This window comes from Ictidomys tridecemlineatus, chromosome 13 (assembly GCF_052094955.1).
Source record: "Ictidomys tridecemlineatus isolate mIctTri1 chromosome 13, mIctTri1.hap1, whole genome shotgun sequence".
NCBI lineage: Eukaryota > Metazoa > Chordata > Mammalia > Rodentia > Sciuridae > Ictidomys > Ictidomys tridecemlineatus.
In genome coordinates this window covers 51046561-51067509 of record NC_135489.1, presented here as the reverse complement: position 1 = coordinate 51067509, position 20949 = coordinate 51046561, and the positions used below count along the sequence as shown (strand labels likewise).

At 41.1% G+C, this 20949-nt stretch overlaps 1 protein-coding gene and 2 long non-coding RNA genes across 4 annotated transcripts in view; 2 read left to right on the top strand and 1 right to left on the bottom strand.

The window, feature by feature from the left end:
- Positions 1 to 275: 275 nt before the first annotated feature.
- LOC144370129 (uncharacterized) lies at positions 276 to 4507 on the top strand. Its single transcript, XR_013430069.1, has 2 exons — positions 276 to 600; positions 3681 to 4507. It is a non-coding gene; the product is annotated as an uncharacterized LOC144370129 (long non-coding RNA).
- Positions 4508 to 6964: 2457 nt separating this feature from the next.
- LOC144369854 (uncharacterized) lies at positions 6965 to 20399 on the bottom strand. Its single transcript, XR_013429668.1, has 2 exons — positions 20072 to 20399; positions 6965 to 7493 (listed from the first exon to the last, which is right to left on the bottom strand). It is a non-coding gene; the product is annotated as an uncharacterized LOC144369854 (long non-coding RNA).
- Lpin2 (lipin 2) overlaps positions 19524 to 20949 on the top strand; it is a 77371-nt gene continuing 75945 nt past the window's right edge. Inside the window, exons 1-2 of one of the 2 annotated variants that reach the window (XM_078030325.1) lie at positions 19524 to 19761; positions 20269 to 20320. The gene's annotated coding sequence lies outside the window, so the exon portion shown is untranslated. The remainder of the gene's footprint in view (positions 19762 to 20268; positions 20321 to 20949) is intronic. The other variant, XM_078030326.1, reaches the window with a different exon arrangement.

The following is a 20949-nucleotide window of genomic DNA, read 5'->3' as shown; positions in this document are numbered from 1 at the left end:
GTGATGGGATTCATGGTGTAAAACACTAATTCCTTTTTCAAAAACACATTTTATTTTAACCAAGGCCCCCAAAAGGCAAATCTGGGGTCCACGGTAGGGACGATATCTTAGAGGAGCAGGATATTTCAGGATTCCAGCCATTCTGATCCTGCAGAGCCAACAGGTCACTCATGAACAGCAGTGAGGACAACACCCAAACAATCTGACACAGAGGCCGCCTCTTGCCAGTTCTCAAAAAGAGCATCATTCCATATGACTCAGATCTGACCCTCACAGGGTGGGGAGGGATGCTGCACATCACATCACGGATGACTGAGACCCAACAAAGCAAGAACTGAATAGCAAAGGTCTATGGGAAATCAAGTGGAAGATTATTAAGAGTAAGAAAAGGCCAAGGAACAAATGAAGACTACACAGGAACATGCAGAAATACGGTGCATGGAAGGAAACTTCAGACAGCAATGTCACATGAAATGAGAGCAAGAAGGAAATAAAATTAATGCTTCAGAATGGCTGCTCTCCGGTGTGGTGAGCACAGTTTGACTTGATTAGCCTCTCTAGTGTTGCTGATTTGCAGAAGGCTGGAAGAGATGCTCAGAGGTGATCTGATTAATGTATATGTTATAAAAACTCTGTGCTTTTTGTCTTATTTTAAATTCAGATTTGTGTTCATTTTTGTTACGTCAGCTGGTTTTCTTATGGCATTGTATTATTGAGATGAACATTTAGATGATAAAAACAGACAAGAAACTTCTAAAAAAAATTTTAAAAAACACAAAGCAGTCTAGACTACTGCCTACCAAGAGATTAATAATTACCTTTATGGTTGAAAGGTGAAGAACATTGGGTGTCTTAGTAATGTCCCTCTTGGGCCTTAGACATTTTAAAAAGATTTTTTTCTCTTTTGCATTTTTAAATGATTTCTTCTATTTATATTGATTAGTACAGACATTAAAAGTTTCTTATTTCTAGCTGGGCGCAGTGGTTCATGCCTATAATCCCAGTGACTTGGGAGTCTGAGGCAGGCAGGAGAATTTTAAGTTCAAGGTCAAATTCAGAAACTCAGCAAAACTCTTGTCTCAAAATAAAAAATAAAAAGGGCTGGGGATGTGGCTCGGTTGGGTAAGGGCCCCAGGGTTCAATCCCTGGTACCAGGAGAAAAAAAAAAAATTCCTGTTTCTGCATTTCTAATGATTGAGATGAGAGTGTTTCCTTGGTTTATAATACTTTCATGAATCAGCAAAAAAAAAAAAATGTAAGGGAGGAAACCAGATTTTGCAAAGTCATCAAATGAATTTGGGCATAAACAATCATCTATTTGTCCCATGTGCTAATTAGCCTTACCTATTGTGGTGGCTAATGACATAGGCCCTTGTACCTCAATTGCCACTTGTGAACTGTAAGACCTTAAGTGAATGACTTGATCTCTTCAGCATCATTTTTTTTATCTGTGTCATGATTGTTGTGAGGATTGAGTTAATATACATGTAAAGCACTTATGAAGACTATGTGTTTGCTATTATTTTTATCCAATCAATGATAGATACACTGAGAAGCAACACAGGTTAGGAATCATACTCATTTGAGTACTTAGGAGAAACATTAGGGTAAATGTGTGATGTTATATACATAGGTTTGGGGGGAGGGGTGTTGGAGATCAAACCCAGGCCTTGCACATACTAGGCAAGCACTCAACCACTGAGCTACATCCCCAGTCTCATATTAATACATATTTAAATGTTCCTTGTTACCATGTAAAAATAATCCATTTATTTTACAAGTTACTTTGAAAAAAATCTAAACAGGAAATGCTAAACAGCACGGCTTGAGATAAAGATCAAAATTAGCTTACTTCATAGCTAGAACCAGCAAAAATTTAGCACCAATTCTAATAAAGAGGAATTTTTTGGGGAAGAAAAATGTTTTCCTTCGCTCTATGACCTCTACTCAAAGTTTCAGGACTGCATTGGGCATTTTTCCTTTGGTTGGTACCCAATATTCAGACTCCTTTCTTATGTTGAGGAAAGACCCTACTTTCTGAAGCCAAAGAGAAGCTAAAGGAGCCTATACCTTGTTTCTCTCTGCCTTGTGTAGTGTTTAGCACCCTTGTAGGTGCTCAATATATGTTGGTTAAGCTAACAATGTCAACAACAAAAAGAAAGATTTCAAAACAAGGAAAAGCTACACAGTGAGTCAGGGCTTTATTCTCTGTTCCCAGCCAGTTGCACCATGATTAGCTGACTCTCTGTGGACAAGTCATATAACTTGCTCAGTTAATTGCTATTTCTGCATCAGTATATATCAAAAGGAAATGAACCTGCTGACTTAATTGGATTGATGTAAGGATTAATCAATGAATGACTATAACTGGGGCTAGCCATTTAAAATGCTATTTCTATTATTAGACTAAGAAGATAAATATGTTCAACTCATAAATACTCATTATAAATCAATCTTTAGATTGGTTTAGTTGAACTCCCAGGAATTTCTGTAGTATATATTATAGTAATCATTATTTAATTTTATCCTTCATACAATTATAAAAGTAAAATATCCAGCTGGGGTTGTAGTTCTGAGGTAGAGTGCTCGCCCAGCATGTGTGAAGCACTGGTTCAATCCTCAGCACTGCATATAAATAAATCAAGGTCCATCAACAACTAAAAAAAATATTTTAAAAAGAAAGTCAAATAGAATTTCTATCATGGGTCCAAATTTCAAAAATTCCTGGTTCTGGATACTTGGGAAATCTTCCTTAATGTTTTCTTTTATTTAATTGGGAATTTAATAATTAACATCTTTTTAAGCTTTAATCAGATTGTATATTTCCAACAAATTATTTCATGTTGTTTATCTTGCCTCCCTATAAGGGGCTTCTAGAAATTCAGTTCCAATTTTCTTTAAATAGATGTATTGCTTTCCCCCTTGAGTAATGTGGATTAAATTTTTCCCATGACTTCTTCAATTACTATTTCAGTTTTGTGTTTTAACACACGAGTTCACGCCCCACTCATAAATGCATATCCTGGGTACCTCTTGGCTTTGTACTTTCCTTGCTATATTCACTACCCTCTAACATTTTTGCAACAGTAAATTGTAGCCACTAAACACAACAGACCAAATGTTCCACACATGTGTGGCTCTCTAAAGCCAAGAAGATTTATGATGCTAAGTTTAAAAGAAACATCGCTGCTGCTTATTGATCGGCCCTGCCATTTTATGGCTTTTACCCAATGAAATGAGACAGGAAACATTTAATTAGAAGTGCACACAATTTGGAAGACAGCATCGTTAATGATTGTTGAAAATTAAATACTGCATGTCTGTGAAAGATTCTGATGTATTTCATTTCATGTAATATTACTGGCATATTTCTGAAATTTTGAATATAAAAGGAATTTTTTAAAGTGAAGCTTAATTCTTTTGAGACCCAGATTGAATCTTTTTAATAAAACAAAAGGACCTTCTGACATGGAGCAATAAGACTACTTCTTCATTGTAATTTAAACAGCATAGATTTTAGCATAGACCTAAAACTTCATTGAGGTTTTAGAATTTTGGTTTTTGAACTCACAAATGTTTACTGAGCACCTACTAAGTTCTGGGCATTATGTCATGTGGTTGGGTACAGTGATTAACAGAACAAACAAGCTCCTGTTCTAATGAAGTGCATATCTTTGCAGGCAAAACAAGTAAGAAATGAACAATTCCAGAAGAAAATAAACAGAGTGGTGATATGGAGGAAGCAGCATTAGGAAAGGTCACAGGGGAAGGTCTTCCTGTGAGGGGCTACGTAAACTGAGGCCTGAAGGCTAAGAATGGACCAGCATGTGAAGAACTGGGAAAGAGCATCCTGCAATGATCTGACCTGTCTACATGAAGAGGCAACATGTACACAGGAAGTGGAACTTCAACTTGAGTTTGCCTGGTGCACACAGAGGACCAGGGGGAAGCCAACATCTTGGCTCAGTGTTCTAGTTCTCTTGCTTTTTTAAAAAAGATGTTGCCTATGTCAGATTCTTTGAAATATGGTTGTATTTCCTTAGGTATTCATAGGTTGATGAAAAAAAGGATGATTGGCACCTATATTTCTTCCCTTATGAAGTTCATGTGCTGAAGGATGGGGGCTAGCACAAGGAGATGGTAATGGGGGTATACTTTAAAATTATAATAATTGACAACAACTATCTTCTGGTGGGAGAGGCTTACTGTATGAGATGCCAAGTGATTTGTTGTTGAGGGCCACAGCCGAGTCGGGATGACACATGGCATTTTTGCCAGAAGTAGTGGTTGAGAGGTGATGCCAGCGAGTTCTCTCGGAGTTCCCCTTGAGTTCCAGTTGAGCTCTCGTGGGGACTCCCAGAGAGTTCCGATTGGTTGTGGAAGTGCCGGAGGAGGGATATTTCTGGTTACTGGTTCCTGGACGAGCTGCATGGTGTTCGGGAGAATTCCCGGGGAGCGTGTGTGGAGTGTGCTGGTGGAGTTCAGAATAAAGTTTGTTCCTGCTTCAGTGGCTCGTGATTTGTGCCCAGTCAGACTGCGGCAATTTGTGTTATGTCATTTACACATATAACAAGTCTGTGAAATGGTGTGCCTATTAGGAATGCATTCGGCTGCAAATAACAGAAACCTTCAATGAGAGCAGCTTAAATAGATGGAGAATGGAAATATTTTTCTCATATAAAAATAAGTCCAGAGCTGGGAGAGCTTCTCAATGATGCTATCAATACCCTACTATCCCTCTGTTTCAGCTCCACCAACCTGAGTATGTTGTTTCATTTTCTGCTGTCATAAATAGTTTCTACAGCTTTAGCCATTATATATGTGGTACAGACAAGATAAATGCACTCAGAGAAGCAACGGCATCCACAGACTTCCATTTATGTCTATGTTCCATTGCCAATTCTAGCTGCAAAAGAAACAGGAATACAATATTTTACTTTGTACAGCTTATAGGAGGGAAAGACAAGAAAGAAGAGGGTTAGAAATGGAGATCAAGTTGGCCTATCAATATACCTACCAATATTGGGATTACCTTCCCCGTACAAAACTCAAATAAGAAAACTGAGTTTTAAAGGAATTACTACAAAGGCACCAAGGCACAAGCAAGTAAGGTGCAGATTCCAGGGTTTTGCCTGTGTCAGGAGATAATCCTTCCTTTCCTGACAACATTCCAGAAGTATAAAGAGTATTAGTAGCAGCAACAGCATCTTTGAAACAATATTAGAGATGAGGGCCCAGGTATTTGTATTTATCAATTATTGTCAGTATTATTAAAATTTCTAAAAAACAGGGTTACAAAAAATTAAAAGACAAATTTGGACTTTAAGGGAGTTACAAATGAATTGGATGAACTAGATATGTACACATAAAAAAAAAATAGCAGGTTAGTTTAGGTTTGGTTCAGGTAAACAGTATATGTTCTGGGTGTTCTGAAGTTCCAAGATTGGAGAGATTAGCATTATGGAAGGTCTTAACCATCAAGGGCTTTAGATACCGGGTAATTCAAGAACTCATTTTAAAGAGAGGAGTCAAGGGTCATAAGAGACCAAGCAAATTGCCCAGCTCATGGCCGAGCAGAAACTAGAAACCAGAGATGAGGAATCTTAATCCATTGCCCTTTCTTCATGGCGCACTGATAACAGGAAATAAACTGGTCAAGTAAGGCTTCCTGGAGGAGGCCAACTTTGAGCCTTGAAAGGCAGGCAAGACTTAGACTTTAGAAACAGATACGTAGGTTATTTCAAGTGGGAAAAATGTTACAACAAAAGCTGCAGACCTGGGAATGAACTTGATGTTTTTCAGTAGTAACTAGGAGATGTGTTTGGTGGTATATAGAGGGAAGAGGTGGAAAACGAGGGTGGAGATCAGTGGAGGCTGATGTAGCTGGCTGGGGACGGGGCCAATGCACGGCTCCTATCATTAGGACTTTTTTTTTTTTTAATATTTTCTTAGTTGTAGATGGACACAACTATTTCTTTCTTTCTTTATTTTTATGTGGTGCTGAGGATTGAACCCAGTGCCTCACACATGCAAGGCAAGTGTTCTAGCACTGAGCCACATTCCCAGCCCTAGGACTTTTTTTCTTTTTTTTTGGTACTAGTGATTGAATCCAGGGATGCTTAGCCACTGAGCCACATCCCTCAGCTTTTTTTGAGACAGGATCTCATTAAGTTGCTGGGGTCTCGCAAAGTTGCTAAGGCTAGCTTTGAACCTTCAATTCTCCCGCCTCAGCCTCCCAAGCCACTGAAATTATGCCACCACGCTCAACCTCATTACAACTATCTTCCCATCAGACATAGCTCTTATAGCCCTGACTACCCTCTGAATAGGTCTATCTTTGCTCTTACTTAACTAGGGTCATGTTATCTGTTTGTGCATCAAATACTTATTGAGCTTCTACAATGTGTTAAACATGGGCTAGATACTCTGGAAGAAACTGTAATACATTAGCCTGTATCAGGCAGTGAAGTGTCTAATAATGTACAAGGGAGATAGTGGCTGGGGTTGTAGCTCACTGGTAGAGCATTTGCCTCGCATGTGTGAGGCACTGGGGTTTGATTCTCAGCACTACATATAAAAAAATAAAAAATAAAACCCCACCAACTACGAAAAAAATTTTGTTTTAAATCTAGAAGGGAGGTAGGATTTATATAGAAAGAATTCCAACGCAGGGCTTTATGAGAGATACAAAAAAAAAACTGTTCTGCCATTAAATAAAATGAGAGGGAAAATTACATCTAGCTGACAAGATTAAGGAAGACTTTAGGAAGGCAACACTTGCATAAGACCAAGAGTAGAATTAAGGGAGCAGGAGAATATTTCAGAAGAAACCATGGGCTTGAACAAAGTTGGGTGGGAGGACAGGACCAGAGATTGGAGGAAAGAATAGCAGAGCTCAGGGTATGTGTCCCCAAACCATTTGATCTGAGGAGAAGGAACAGGTAACTGTAAGGCCAGGCAGTGGTGACAGATTTAAAAAGGCTGTTGAGTGAGGTTTTATTGAGATTTTGCTCCCAGGTGGAACCCTCAGACCAACAGAGTGGGTTTAAGGAGAAGCTTGGGTGGAGTGAGGTTAACTGGACTGGAATTTTTATTAGGCTTAGGGCAGGAAGGTGGGGCTTGGGACAGGAAAAGGGGCTTTTAGAGTCCCTTGTCCTACTGGAGTTGGTGGTGGTGGGGAGCTGGCTAAGATCCAGGATTGGCCAGGAGACCCCGATGATTGACAGGCAGTTCCATCAGCGCCTGATTGGTGTTTCTCTTTCTGGCAGGTGGGTTGCTTGGTGCTTCGTTCATCAGCCACCTCCATCGACTGACATCCCGGCCTTTTTGATGATATAGGGCAGCAAATTTAATCTGACTACTTCCTGCTGGCTAGGGGCGCTGGGGAAAAGGGGATGGCTCAAGTGTCAGTTCAGTGGGGAGGCGACTGTAGGCGTATAGGGGCATCTGGTTATAGGTCACTCTGGCAATTTCACCCACGCTTTTGGGCAAACCTGAGGAGGCAGGAAGCAAGAAGCAATCATTAATAGAAGTCCTATGACTAATATAGGAGTGAGAACGAGAATCAGCCACGTAATGAGGGTTGAGTTTAGCCTGGCCAAGGGTCATTTGATTGTTGCTGTTTAAGCCTTTCCCCCGAAATGATGGAGGGTGTTGACATTCTTTTCAACCAATCCAGTTTCATCGAGTAACAGTGACATTGTGAATATCTCCAGGTTGTACTTGGGAGGCTGAGGCAGGAGGCTCCTCCAAGTTTGAGGCCCTGTCTCAAAGAAGGCAGTGGGGGTAATGAGGGATGAAAAAAAAACTATCCCAGGCATTCAAAATCCTAGAGCTTTGATGTCTATTGAGACTCAACATTTGGCAATGGTTGGCTCCTAACAACTAAATCAGATATGCCAAACAAACATGCTCCAGATCCCACTTTGTAATAGTGATATTTAAAAAAAAAAAAATTAGCAAACACTGTCATGAGGTTTCATTGAATGCAATTCAGAAACAAACTGATAAGACTCTCCAAAGCCAGGGAGCTGACTTCTTAGGAGCCTTCTATCTCCAAAACAAAAACAAGAGCAACACAAAATTCCCTCAAGGAGGCTAAAAATGGAAGAGGTAAAGAGATTCAGCTCAGCAGGAAAAGCTTTTGGAGCCTCTGAAAGCTCTCCCATACCCTGACCTAAATTTAGATTGAAATCTGAAAGCAGGACTGCTTCCTGTTGTAGATTACACCTTCCCGGTTTGAATGGCCATTAGTATTTTATAAGGTCATTTCAAAAGCTTCCTTTCTGGGCTACCTCTGCTTCCAGACCAGAGACACCCAGAGCTTATTTTCTGGCACAGGATCACAGGAAAATTCCTCAAAAACTCAGTAGAGGTAAAGTTCGGAGAGGAAGGCAATTATTTGGTGTTGATGACATCAGTCTGGGGGGCATAATTTCTTCATTGTCCCCTACCCCCCAAACTGCTTTTCTTTCTTGTCCACAGGGCCTGGGGCTTTCAAGTCACTTCCTGATTGCCAGAGAGGCTTGGGCTTCTTATCTTTTCTCTCCTTGCCACTCCTCTCTTTGTACTTTGCCTTTATCTTCCCTTCGAGGCTAAAACCGAAAGTCTCAGGATCCTTCCTGTTGTGTTTGGGAAGGGAGGACAGAATGGGTATGGGGTGGGTGGCCCAAGGGGGAAGGAGAATTGAGGACAGCCACTCTTCACAAGGACACACTTCAGAATCCCCATTCTGGCTACCTTTCCTTTTTTTTTTTTCCTGTAGCTGTAGATAAACAATAGGCCTTTATTTAATTTGTTTATCTTTATGTGGTGCTGAGGATTGAACCCAGTGCCTCCCAAGTGCACAGCAAGTGCTCTGCCACTCAGCTGTAGCTAACCCCCTTTCCTCTTTCTCTATATTCTTTTTCTCTCTGCTCTTCTCCACCCAGAAGTTTGTGGAGGGTGCACAGTAGTTAACTGGCTCCCGGAAATGCACCATGGATCAGCTAATTAATAACTACATGGCACTTGGAAATCATCACACATGTATTTCATACATCCTGGGGAATATTACTCAATGACAGAAGCTCTTAGCAAGTCTAACAGAGTACAAAATAATCTGCAAAGCCATACAATTTCTCCCCAGCTTTTCTAACATTTAGAAGAAATTTCTCTAACCTTCCTAAGCCACACACAGAAATACGAAGGAGAGAGACATATCAAAACATGTAGTGTTGCCAAGAAAATTGGTTTAGTAAGAAGAGCTTTCATGAGTGAGAACATGGGGAGGGGAAGAGAAAAGTGCGAAGACAGGAGGAAGCTATTAATTATTGCTGAAATGGAATCGCTTCCCTAGAAAGATTTTTCTTCTCTTTCCAAAAACTGAGGAGGAAGAAAGGGGGTGGGAAGGGTTGGTGTTGGTTTTGAAGACTTTAATGAGACCAGAAAGTCTGGGCACAGTGGCCAGTGACCCTGGAGATTAAGGTAGGAGGATCACCAATTTGAGGCCAGTCTCAGCAAATTAGTGAGGGCCTAAGCAACTTGGCAAGCCTCTGTCTCAAAATAAAATAGAAAGGGCTACCCCTGGGTTCAATGTTCAATCCCCAGAATATATATATATATATATATGAAAGAGGGGGGGGAGAGAAAAAGACCAGACATCCTTTAGCAACACATTCTTTTTTTAATTAATATATATGTGTGTGTATATATATATATATATTTTAGTTGTTGAACCTTTATTTTATTCATTTATTTACATGTGGTGCTGAGAATCAAACCCAGTGCCTCACACATGCTAGGCAAGAGCTCCACTGAGCCACAACGCCAGCACCCCCCACCCCACCCCTAGCCACACATTCTTATGAGCAGTCTCCATTACCAGACATTCCATTCAAATTAATGGCTTTTCTGAAAAGAAATTAAGACAGTGGCTGCTGAAACAAGTCATCCGGAAGGAAGCACAGTAGAGTTGATATTCACAATATTGAAGTTTTCCAGATTGGTCTCAGAAGCATGCCACCCATGGCATAGGTTGCTGAAGGCTTTCAAACATGCCGTGGGAGGACTCCTGAGAAGTCTTTTCAAATCTCTCCTCCTCTCCACAGCTTCTAAAATTATTATTTTCATTGTTTGCTTGGCTACGATGCAAAATACACACTGATAAAAATCTTAGTGCTCCGAATGATCAGAAGAATCTCAGGTGCTGACAATCGGATCCTACTTTGACAGATACTCCCTGAGTGTATCTCAGGGATAAAATGATGCTTTTTGGAGGGATTCAGGCTCTAAATGACATTTGGTGACCTCAGGAAAGTCTCCCGTCCATAGGTTGGGCAACAGTCCCAATTGCTGTTGGAGGGATGAGCTGTCCCAAACAGGATGGACTTCCATGACCCAAAGGCACTCAAACCGACTAGATGACCATATTCCAGAGGGGATTTCAGCTCCAGTGACAGTTCAGACACACTGGTCTCTAAGGTTTAATTTTATGAGCTGGCCACCCATAACCAGTGAAAATCAAAAAGCACTTGGAATGACCGGAAGAGACTTTATTCCCAGGGCTAGGAATTAAAGCCACTGATTCAAAAAAGCAAATGAGGCGAGGGAGTCGCTCATTGGTAGAGCCACTGTGTAGGATGGGTGATACCTTGGATTAGATTCCAGAGTGTCACAGCACCCAGCATACCCCCTGACATGTAAATCTAAACAGAAGGATCTGGAGATTTGCATATTATAAGTGACTTATTAGTGAAACTTTCATTTTTCAGCTATTTCTTTTTTGTACTTCTGACCCATTTTATGTAATTGTTGCTTCCTCATCATTTAAAAGGATTTATTACAAAACAAACTGTAATGCCCTGTTGAAAAGATGCCATCCCTCACCCAGTATGTGAGGGAAACTCTAAGACCTACTGAATTTGTCTTATAAATGATGAAGGGGAATTTGCAAAGCCTAACATTTTTTAAAAAATGCACACATATATTCATTTATTAATTCATTTCCCCCTGTGCTTCGTTTTTCTTCATTTTGATTGTGAGATTTAGATGCACACAGACACGTATTTAGGCCAAGAAACACAGGCCTAGAAACAGCACCTGAGCCTCCGCGAGACATCCCACACACCCAGGCCAGATTGGGCCAGGCTTCCTCTCTCTAAAAGCCAGTCCTTTCTTGAAGTGGCTATTACTCGTTTCTTTGTTTTTCTTTATGTGTTTTTTTTTATCATCTATACTTTTATCCTTAAATAACATAATTTATGGAATAGAATAATTAGAATGAAACTTTAGTCTTTTGATGATGCTTTGTTTGAGATTTTCACTGTATAATACTTTATCCACCCTACCTGTGGTGGACATTTGCATTGTTTCCTGCTGTTTGCAATCATGAGAATGCTACTATATTCTGGTATGTGTCTTTGAATGCAACTGCACAAGAATTTCCTGAGGTCATATATCTAACTTTGGAATTGCTGGATCTTTGTGTATGTGTATATTCAACTATTTTTTTTTTAAACTAAGAATTAAACCCAGGGGCACTAATCACTGAGCCACATCTCTAGCACTCTTTATTTTTTGAGCCGGTCTCACTAAGTTGCTTAGAGTCTCACTAAGTTAACAGAGGCTGGCTTTGAACTTGTGATCTTCCTGCTTCAGCCTCCTGAGCAGCTGGGATTATAGGCATGTGCTACTGCTTCTGGCTTACTTTATAGTCCTTTTAAAATAAGTCCCTAACTTCAATATTTTCCTTTATAGATAGTGCTTTTTGTGTCTTGCTTAAGAAATCCTGCCCTATCTAGAGTTTTTAAGCATATTCTTCTATATTGTCTTCTAAAAGCGTTATATCCTGTGTCATTGAATTATATTGACATTGACTATAAGAAACATCAGGGCCTGGGGTTGGGGCTCAGTGGTGGAATGCTTGCCTGGGATGTGTGAGGTATTGGGTTCGATCCTCTGCACCACATAAAAATAAATAAATAAAATAAAGGTATTGTGTCCATCTACAACTAAAAAATATTACAAAAAACCCCACAATTTCAGAAAATATAAAATGTGGGAAAGTGTATGTTTTAAAAAAAAAATAGCAACTCAATTTTATCTTTCTCTTTTAAGTTTTTAATCCAACTAAAGCTGATTTGAGGTTACAGAGAGGGATTTTTCCCACATGACTAATCAACTGCCTCCTCATCATCCATGGAAAAGTCTGGTTTTTTTCCTGGTGAACTGAACTGCCACCTCTTCATATATCCAAGTGTCTATGTTGGCTGAACCTGTTTCTGGACTTTCTATTGTGGCTATCAAAAAAATAAATTATCTTTTAAAATTGGCAAACAATAATTGTTATATTTATAGTGTAAGGACAGGATGTTTTGATACATATTTGATTTTAGGAATGTAATTCTTAGCTCTGTGTTCAAGGGTCTCTTGAAAAAGAGATCTCTATTTGAATAGAATTGAAATAAATTATGGGTAATTAATATTTTATGACTTTTCTTTCTATAAATATGACATTTCTCTAGTTACTTCTTCATAGCATTTTAAAAAAATATTTACTTTTTAGCTGTAGTTGGACACTACCAAAAAAAATACCTCTATTTATTTATTTATTTTTATGTGGTGCTGCGGATCGAACCCAGGGCCTCACACATGCCAGGCAAGTGCTCTACCACTGAGCCACAACCCCAGCCCTCTTCGTAGCCTTTTGATGAAGTTTTATAATAATGTTTATAAAGGCCTGCTATATATTTTGTTAGATTCATTCCTCATTCCCTTGTTTTTTGATAACACTCTAAATGCATCTTTCAAAAGAATTCATTTATTGCTGGTGTATATAAAAATGCTATGACTTTGTGTGATGACTACTGTCCAGCACCATCCTGAACTCTCATACTCATCTCAATATATTGTGTATATTCTCTTGAATTTTTACACAACCACATCATTGTGATTTCTTCCTTTCCAATCTGAATTTATTTTTTTAACTTGAAATAAGTCGTTTTTATTTTTTAATTTTTAAAATTTGTTATTTTTAGTTTTACATGACAATAGAATGTATTTAGCAGATTGTACATGCATACAGTATAACTTATTTTTTTAATATTTAGTTGTAGTTGGAATAATACCTTTATTTTATTTATTTATTGTTTTTTATGTGGTGTTGAGGATGGAACCCAGGGCCTCGAATATGCTAGGCGAATGCTCTACTGCTGAGCCACAACCCCAGCCCCATAACTTATTCTTTTTAGGAGCACACTCTTGTGGTTGTACATGATGTAGAGTACCCTAGTTGTGTATTCAAATACAAGGCTAGGAAAGTTATGACCAATTATTTTTACTCTTTCCTATCCCCTTCCCTTCCCTACGTTTCCCTTTGTCTAATCCAATGAATTTCTATTATTTCCCTCCTCAATCTCCCTTGTTTTTGATTAGCAAATCAGAGAGAACATTCAGCTTTTGGTTTTGGAGGATTTTTTTTTTTCACTTAGCATGATAGTCTCCTGTTCCATCCATTTACCCGCAAATGCCATAATTTCATTCTTCTTTATGGCTGAGTAACATTCCATTGTGTATACATATACCACACTTTTTTTTAATTTATCTTTTCGTTTTTGGTGGACACAACATCTTTATTTTATTTTTATGTGGTATTGAGGATAGAACCCAGCACTTCGCACATGCCAGGTGAGCGCGTTACTGCTTGAACCACATCCCCAGCCCCCACATTTTCTTTCTCCATTCATCCATTGAAGAACACTTAGGTTGTTTCCATAGCTTGGCTATTTTGAGTTGAGCTGCTATAAACATTGATGTGGCTGCATCACTGTGGTATGCTGTTTTTAAGTCCTTTGAGTATAGACTAAGGAGTGGGATAACTGGGTCAAATCCAATCTGAATATATTTTATTTATTGCCTTAGCCTATTATTTAGGACAGCACACTTATCATGAGCCCCATTTTAAAAGGAATAATAACTTGTAATATTTGCTATAGGGTTTTGTAAATACCTTTTATTAAGAAAAATATTTCTCATCCAGGAATGTTATAATTTTACCTGAGTGGATATTGAACTTTATCAAAGGTTTTACACATTTGCTGAGATTCTCATGATTTTTTTTTCCTTTACTCTTCTAATATGGTAAATTATATTAATTGATTTTCTCATCTCCACCTAATCTTACATTCTTGGATAAAAACAATTTGGTTATGATGTATTATCTTGCTAGATGCAAATTGCTGAAATTTTGTTCAGGTTTTTATATTTATATTTAAGGGAGATCGGGCTGAAATTTTTGTTTCTCACATTCTCCTGGTCAGATATCGGGACAAGGTTGTGCTAGCCTCAAAAAATAAATCAAGAAATAATCTCTCTTTTTTTATATCCTCAGACATATTTTATGAGCACAATGCAACTCTGAATAACTTTTATGAGCTTGGAATAAGTTATTACTTGAAGGTTTGGTAGAAATCACTGGCAAAACTCTTTCAGCATGGATTTTTCTTTGAGAAAATAACAACTGATTTAAGTTGTTGAATTTGGTATGTTCTGTCTTTTTATTAAGTTCAGATTTACTAACTTTAATTTTTTGGAATTTTTCCACATCAACTGTTTGCAAATTAATTGGCATAAACATATTTGCACATTGCTCTTATCCTTGCGATTTCTGCATTTTATGAGATTTTTGGCTTTTTTTAAATTTCTTACATTATTGTGGTCTTTTTCCCATGGTCATTTCTCATCAGAGATGTATAAAATTTTTTGAGTCTTTAATAAATCTGGTGTTTTGCTTAGTGGGTACTTTCTTTTGTTGTTCTTTTCCTAACTCTTAAAGCTCTTCATATTTCAAATTAGTTTCTCTTATAATCTAAACTTGTAGGCCTTCAAATTTCCCTTTAAGCCAGGTGTGGTGGCACACACCTGTAATCCCCGTGGCTCAGAAGGTGGAGGCAGGAGGATCATGAGTTCAAAGCCAGCCTCAGTGAGGCTCTAAACAATTCAATGAGACCTTGTCTCTAAATAAAATAAAATATGAAAAATTAGGGTTGGGGGTGTGGCTCAGTGCCCCCAAGTTCAATCCCTGGTATCCCCCTCAAAATTTTTCCCTTTAATTACTAGTTCCCCAAACTTTGATACAGTTTTAAATATTTGATACATAGCATTTAAATACTGTCACATTTCCACAATGATTTGTCCCTTGACCCATGAGTTTCCAAGCAAATAGTTCCTTCTAGTTATCTTTTTATTTTGAACTCATTCTTTTCTCAGTTGCATTGTACTCATAAAATATGTCTGAGGATATAAATAAAATTTTCAAAATGTTTTGAAACTCGCTTTATGGCTCATCGGTGATCCACTTTACTGAGGTTTTTTGGGTTGTGAAGAATTTTTTTTTCTCATTCTACAATTTTGCCTTGGGAGTTCCACCTTTGTTGAGTTTCTTCTATTAAACTCTCCATTTAAAGCACATGCTAACTTTTACTTTACCCCATAAGATTCTCAAGACTGCAAAAACCAATATTCAAATCCACTAGATTCAGCAAATGCTCTTCAGGTGGATGCTGACTTTGGGTCCTGCTTACCTTTGGGGGTTCTGGCCTTCACCCTGTTCTGGTGCTATTTCTTAATTTATTCCCAGATTACAGATGCTTTCCAGAATATATTTTTAATATTTTACCCAGTATTTTGTTGGTTTGCAATGATTGGTTTAGACAACTCGAATATATTACTGGAAATGTAAATCCTCATTCATTTTTCATCAAGTATTTATTGAGCATCTACTATAAGTGTTATAGCTGTGATCTGTACAAAACAGATTAGAAGAATGAGAAGAAGAAACATTGACTAGGGTAGGACAGTAGAGGAAACTGAGAGAAGATGATGGGGAATGGTGGTTAAAAATACATATTTGGCCAGGTTCAGTGGTGTAGGCCTGTAGTCCCAGTGACCTGTAGTCCCTGTAGTCCCTGTAGTCCCAGAGGCACAAGGATCAGAAGTTCAAGACCAGCCTAGGCTACTTAGCAAGACCTGTTTCAAAATAAGAAGTGCCAGGGGTAGCTCAGTGGTAATAAGATAGGAAGGAAATGTCCTGCAGACAACTTCTGCTTTCCACTCCACTAATGAACTTCCTTGAGACGGGCAGTGTGCCTGGGTGCATTCTTATACAGGGGGAGAAAAGGGGAGGAAATGCAAGGAGAAATGCAGAAGTTAGTATTTGAAAAATGATCCTCTTGCAAAAGGAATAACTAAAGCATGCAGGGTAGAAGGAATAGGAGAGAACACTGGAGCAAAAAGAAGGTACTCCAGAGGTTGGGTGAGGGAACTTGGATTTTTTTCCTTAAGATCTACCTAACACAGGTAGATCTGCAATTCAGGGCATAAATGCTTAGCACTACAGAGGGCTGGAGGGCAGCACCCATACATCTTCATGGGTTGCAAGAGAGATAGAAGGACCTGATTATAGTGTTTGTGGTGAGAGGGGGACATAGTTGTGCAACTGAGGAAATTCTGGAAAGTTGCCAATACAGCAGTTTTGCAGAGAACTTTGGAGTATAGAAATGATATGATGGATGTCGAGTGGTAGTAGTGGGAAATGAGACTCCCTCTGAGGTTTCTGACAAGGATGACTAAATGGATGACAGTTTCATTAATCAGGATCATTCAGGAGGAGCAGGTTGGAAGCAGCACAAAGGATGAATTTGATGTCACACCGGGCCTTCCTCCTGGAGGTGTCTAAAGACACTGAGCACAAGTATGTGGATCTCAGAGGAGTTCCCACTGATAAGACTTGGATCAAGTTTCAAGAAGGGAACAATGGTCAATAGTGTCTTATGCTACAGCAATCATGAGATACAGAACCGGAAAGGGGCCCATCATATTTGGCAACCAGAAGGTCATTGGTAACTTTAGCAGTTTCAGGGGTGGGGAAGAACAAGATTGTGAAGAAGTGAAAAAATCAAATATTTTTCCTGCTCTTCCAGATAGCTTGGCTAGGAAATGTAGCTGTGAGATAAGTAAATAGCTCAAGAGGGAATATTGTGTAAGGTGAAAATAAGGAGATGATTAAAATACAATTTCACAAATCACATGGCTTATTAAATTTTTCTCAGGGTGACAATGCTTAATGGGGGAGATTAACAAGAGCAAACATCACAGGGAATACACTCCATAGACTGCGTACCTCAGCCAATAGGAAGTGAATTCCAAAATTACTAAAGTTAACTTATCTCAAGAAGCTCCTAGAAGAGGGGCTGGGTTGTGGCTCAGTGGTAGAGCACTTTCCTAGCATGTTTGAGGCACTGGGTTCGATTCTCAGCACCATATATACATAAACAAAATAAAGGTCCATTGACAACTATAAAAGAAAAAAAAATATATATATATATATGAAGCTTCTGGGGAAAGTCATGTCTATTAAAGTTAAGGTGGACCTTGTGTGAAGACTGTCAGGAGAAGCTGGCTTGACCACTGGAGCAGAGATCTGGTGACACTGTGAGGGCCCTGGGCGCTGGAGTGTGGTGCTTGTGCTTTGGGGTAAGGGGGGACAGCCTTGCCTGCTGCAGCCAGAGCTCTCAAAGTGTTGGTCAAACTCTTGTATTTGTATGTATTTTGAAGTCCAGTAGGTGAGGTCAGTAACTCACATCTCTGGGATCAATAATGTTTGGAGGAAATTCAGAGGAGGAAGAGCTCACTTCAAGTTCTCACATACCGGATAGGACAGCATGTCTACTCTTTTCCTCCCTCTCCGGGATCCCTTCCTCTACTCTCTTGGTCTGCCTCCTATTTATTTTTAATTGGTGCATTATAGTTGTACATAGAAGTGGAATGCATTGTGACATATTTGTACAAGTACTTCACTCCCCAGTCCCTCCCTCCACCCCTCCCCAACACGTCTACTCTTAAAACATCAAAACAGAACAAAAAGCACAAGCTCCCAAACCAAAAAATGTTGTAGCAGGCTATGTAAGAATTTGAAATCATTTTGAAGATATGGAACCATATCTTCTACCTTTTAAACAGTGGTAGAAACCTAAGTTGCTGAAGCTAACAGATGAATCTAGAATTGAGGAAGGTGGAGACATTTAGTGGAGTGAGGTTCCTCACCATGGAGCTGGAAGGTGGGCGGTCAGAGGACCCATGAGGAAGGACGGGGTTTCCAGGCTGGTGGAGCAGGTGCAAATTGGGTACTCCCTCCCCCATACTTCCTAGGTGTCAGGGCAGGAAGTGAAGGGACACCATGCAACATATATTCACTAGTCCCTACTCTGCTTAAGTAGTGGTGTAAATTAGGTAGACACCAGAGAATGAGGAAAGTATTAGACACGTGAACCAATGAAGGAAAGGAGGGGATGTCCAGGGCTTCCTGAATGCTAAAGGGGAAGGAAGGAAGCTTGGCAGAATATTGCCCATCCAAAGCAGGAGGTAGTTAGTAAGAATAGCTCCAGGGAAACAGAAAGAGTCAACGCTGGCAAAATGAAGCAAGGCTAGAAAACAAATAGTAACAGCATGTTCCAGGTTCCCTGCATTATGCTAAGTTAGGAACTATATAGGAATCACATGTACTCCTCCAAACAATCTTGTGAGCAACGCATTGTCGGTTCCATTTTATTGATGTAGAAATTCTTTTAATTCTACTTCTCCATAATGGAGTAAATTGCTTGGAATATGGAGGGAGAGTTCCAGTTCTTCTCTTTTAAAAATTTGTTATTTCACTGGTGAAGCCAGGTGAAAGCAGGGAAATGGAAATGCCAAGCGGCCTCCGAAGGGCCATAGTTAACATTGGGTGGAATTCTAGAGTCAGGTGGAAGGAAGCAGGCTGCGGAAATGAAGTGGTAGCCTGTGAGGGGAGCCCTTCCCTGAGTTCCAGCACAGCCCTGTCACACAGTACCCAATCTGTGCAAAAACTCTTTGTGCGGCTGCTGGGTCCACCGCGGAGAAGCTTGCCCACTTCAATACCCTCAGAGCTATATAATCAGTCCGGCACAGGAGGCACACTGAGAAATTAACTGTTATCCCTCCTTTCATAACGTCCAATAATAGGCTGCAAAGGAGACTTTTAAGATGATGGGCATCAGTAATATATAGTAAAGGCAATTATCTCTTAAAAAGTATATTTTGAAAGAATGTGTAATAGGGTTGGGGGGAGGCAATGGGGAACTAAGCAAAAGAGCCACGAGTGATCAAAAGGAGATTTCATAATGTCTCATAGCATTCATGTTATATGATTTTATAACATTTTTTTATAATATGCCCTGGACCGTTTTTTTTTTTTTTTGCACGTTTGCATTTGAGGCACGTGACTCGCTGCTGGGTTGCCATGGGGACCAGAAGAAACTTTTTTTTGAAGTAACGTTCCCCGGGCTGTAAGCGGGAGAAATTGCCTAGGACCCTTCAAGGCCAGGGAACCCCGACCGCTCCTCCAGGGACAAGGAGCTGCGCGGCTGCTACCCGGGAAACTGGCGACACGGCGCCGCGCCCGGCCCGGGGGTGGGCGGGGGGGGGGAGCGCGCGTCACGTGGCTGGGGCGGGGCCTGCGCGCCGCCCGCCGCCCGCCGGGCAGCAGCAGCAGCCGCTGCCGCCGCCGCCGCCGCGTCCCATTCATGAGGGCCGTCCGCCTCGGCTGCGGCCCAGGCGGCTCCCGAGGCAGCGGCGGCGGCGGACGCCCCGGCCCCGCCCCCTCGGCAGCGCTCCCCGGTTGGTCCTCGCCGCCGGCGTTCATCCTCCACTGCTCCTCCGCCGCCTTCCCGCGTGCGCCGGCGCGGGCCAGGAGCGGAGCCGCCGCAGGTAAGCGGGCTATGGGCCGGGTCCTCGTGCCCCCTCGTCGCGGGCCGGCTTCCGGAGGGGCAGTCGCGTGTCCGCGCGTGAGGGTCGGCGGGGGGGCCGCACTGCCGCAGGCCGCGACCCTCCCGGGAGGCGCGGGCCAAGCTGTCCCCTGTCCTGAGCCCCTGTCCCCCCCCCCCCCCCCGCCTCGCAGCGACCGCGCCACGTAGACGCGGTCCGAGCCGCCGACACAGCAGCACGGGCTGGAGGGTCACTGAGCGGGCTGAGGACTCTGAAAAGCCTTCGGGGCCCTGCTACCCGCGGGGATGGTCACCTGAGATCCACTGGTTTCCTCTCTGGCCGGGAGGCTGGGGCTGCGAGTTGCGGCCCGGGAAGCACCGCGGGTGGCCGCGTCCCCATCTCGCCCCTACCCCTGCCCCTGCCCCTGCCCCTGGCCCTGGGGGAGGGGGCGCCCGGGGCACGTGATTCGCCGCGAAGCGAGGGCTGGCAAGTTGCTGTTATTTCTTTAAGGCCGTTCGTTTGCCCGCCGCCGCCTCCTTCAGGCTGTAGACCGGATTCAAGTGTGAGTAGTTTTCTTCTCAACCCCCACCTGGTAAATCTTGATTTGTAGTGAGTGGGTCGGGGTACAGTTTTTACTGAGGGCTTCCCAACTTTTGACGCCACTGATCACTTACTCAAATTAAGATGACTCTCCTTGCAAATTTCGGGATGACGCTTGGAAGACATAATGAATGCAAAACGGGACCAGGAAGATGACCCGTCCTTTCAGAAACCGCTGGAACTCTGAATACTCGGAAAGTCTATGAAAATTTATGAACAAGCAGCCAGACTGATTTAGTACATATAAAGAGCTTTTTTCCGCCCCTTCCCCCATTTTTTAAAAATTGAAAACAAGTCTCTTGCCTTGCTGTCAATCCAGACCTTGCTGAAGTTCTTTTGCCCTACAGTAGTGATGCTGTGTGTAACTGTTTGTTAATACTTGACTTTGCTGGTTTATGTTTTGACCACGCAAAAGTCAATTTTGGATTATTTACCAATAAGTTAGTTGACCTTAATGGTTTGTGTTGATAGTCAGGTATTGATTTCAATGGCTTAAGAATGAAAAACCAGGCAGGTGATGCTGAAGGTGGAAAAATGCAAAGCCTACCACCAGGTGCAGGGGGAGCAGAGGCTGGTGATTTATTCCTCCTT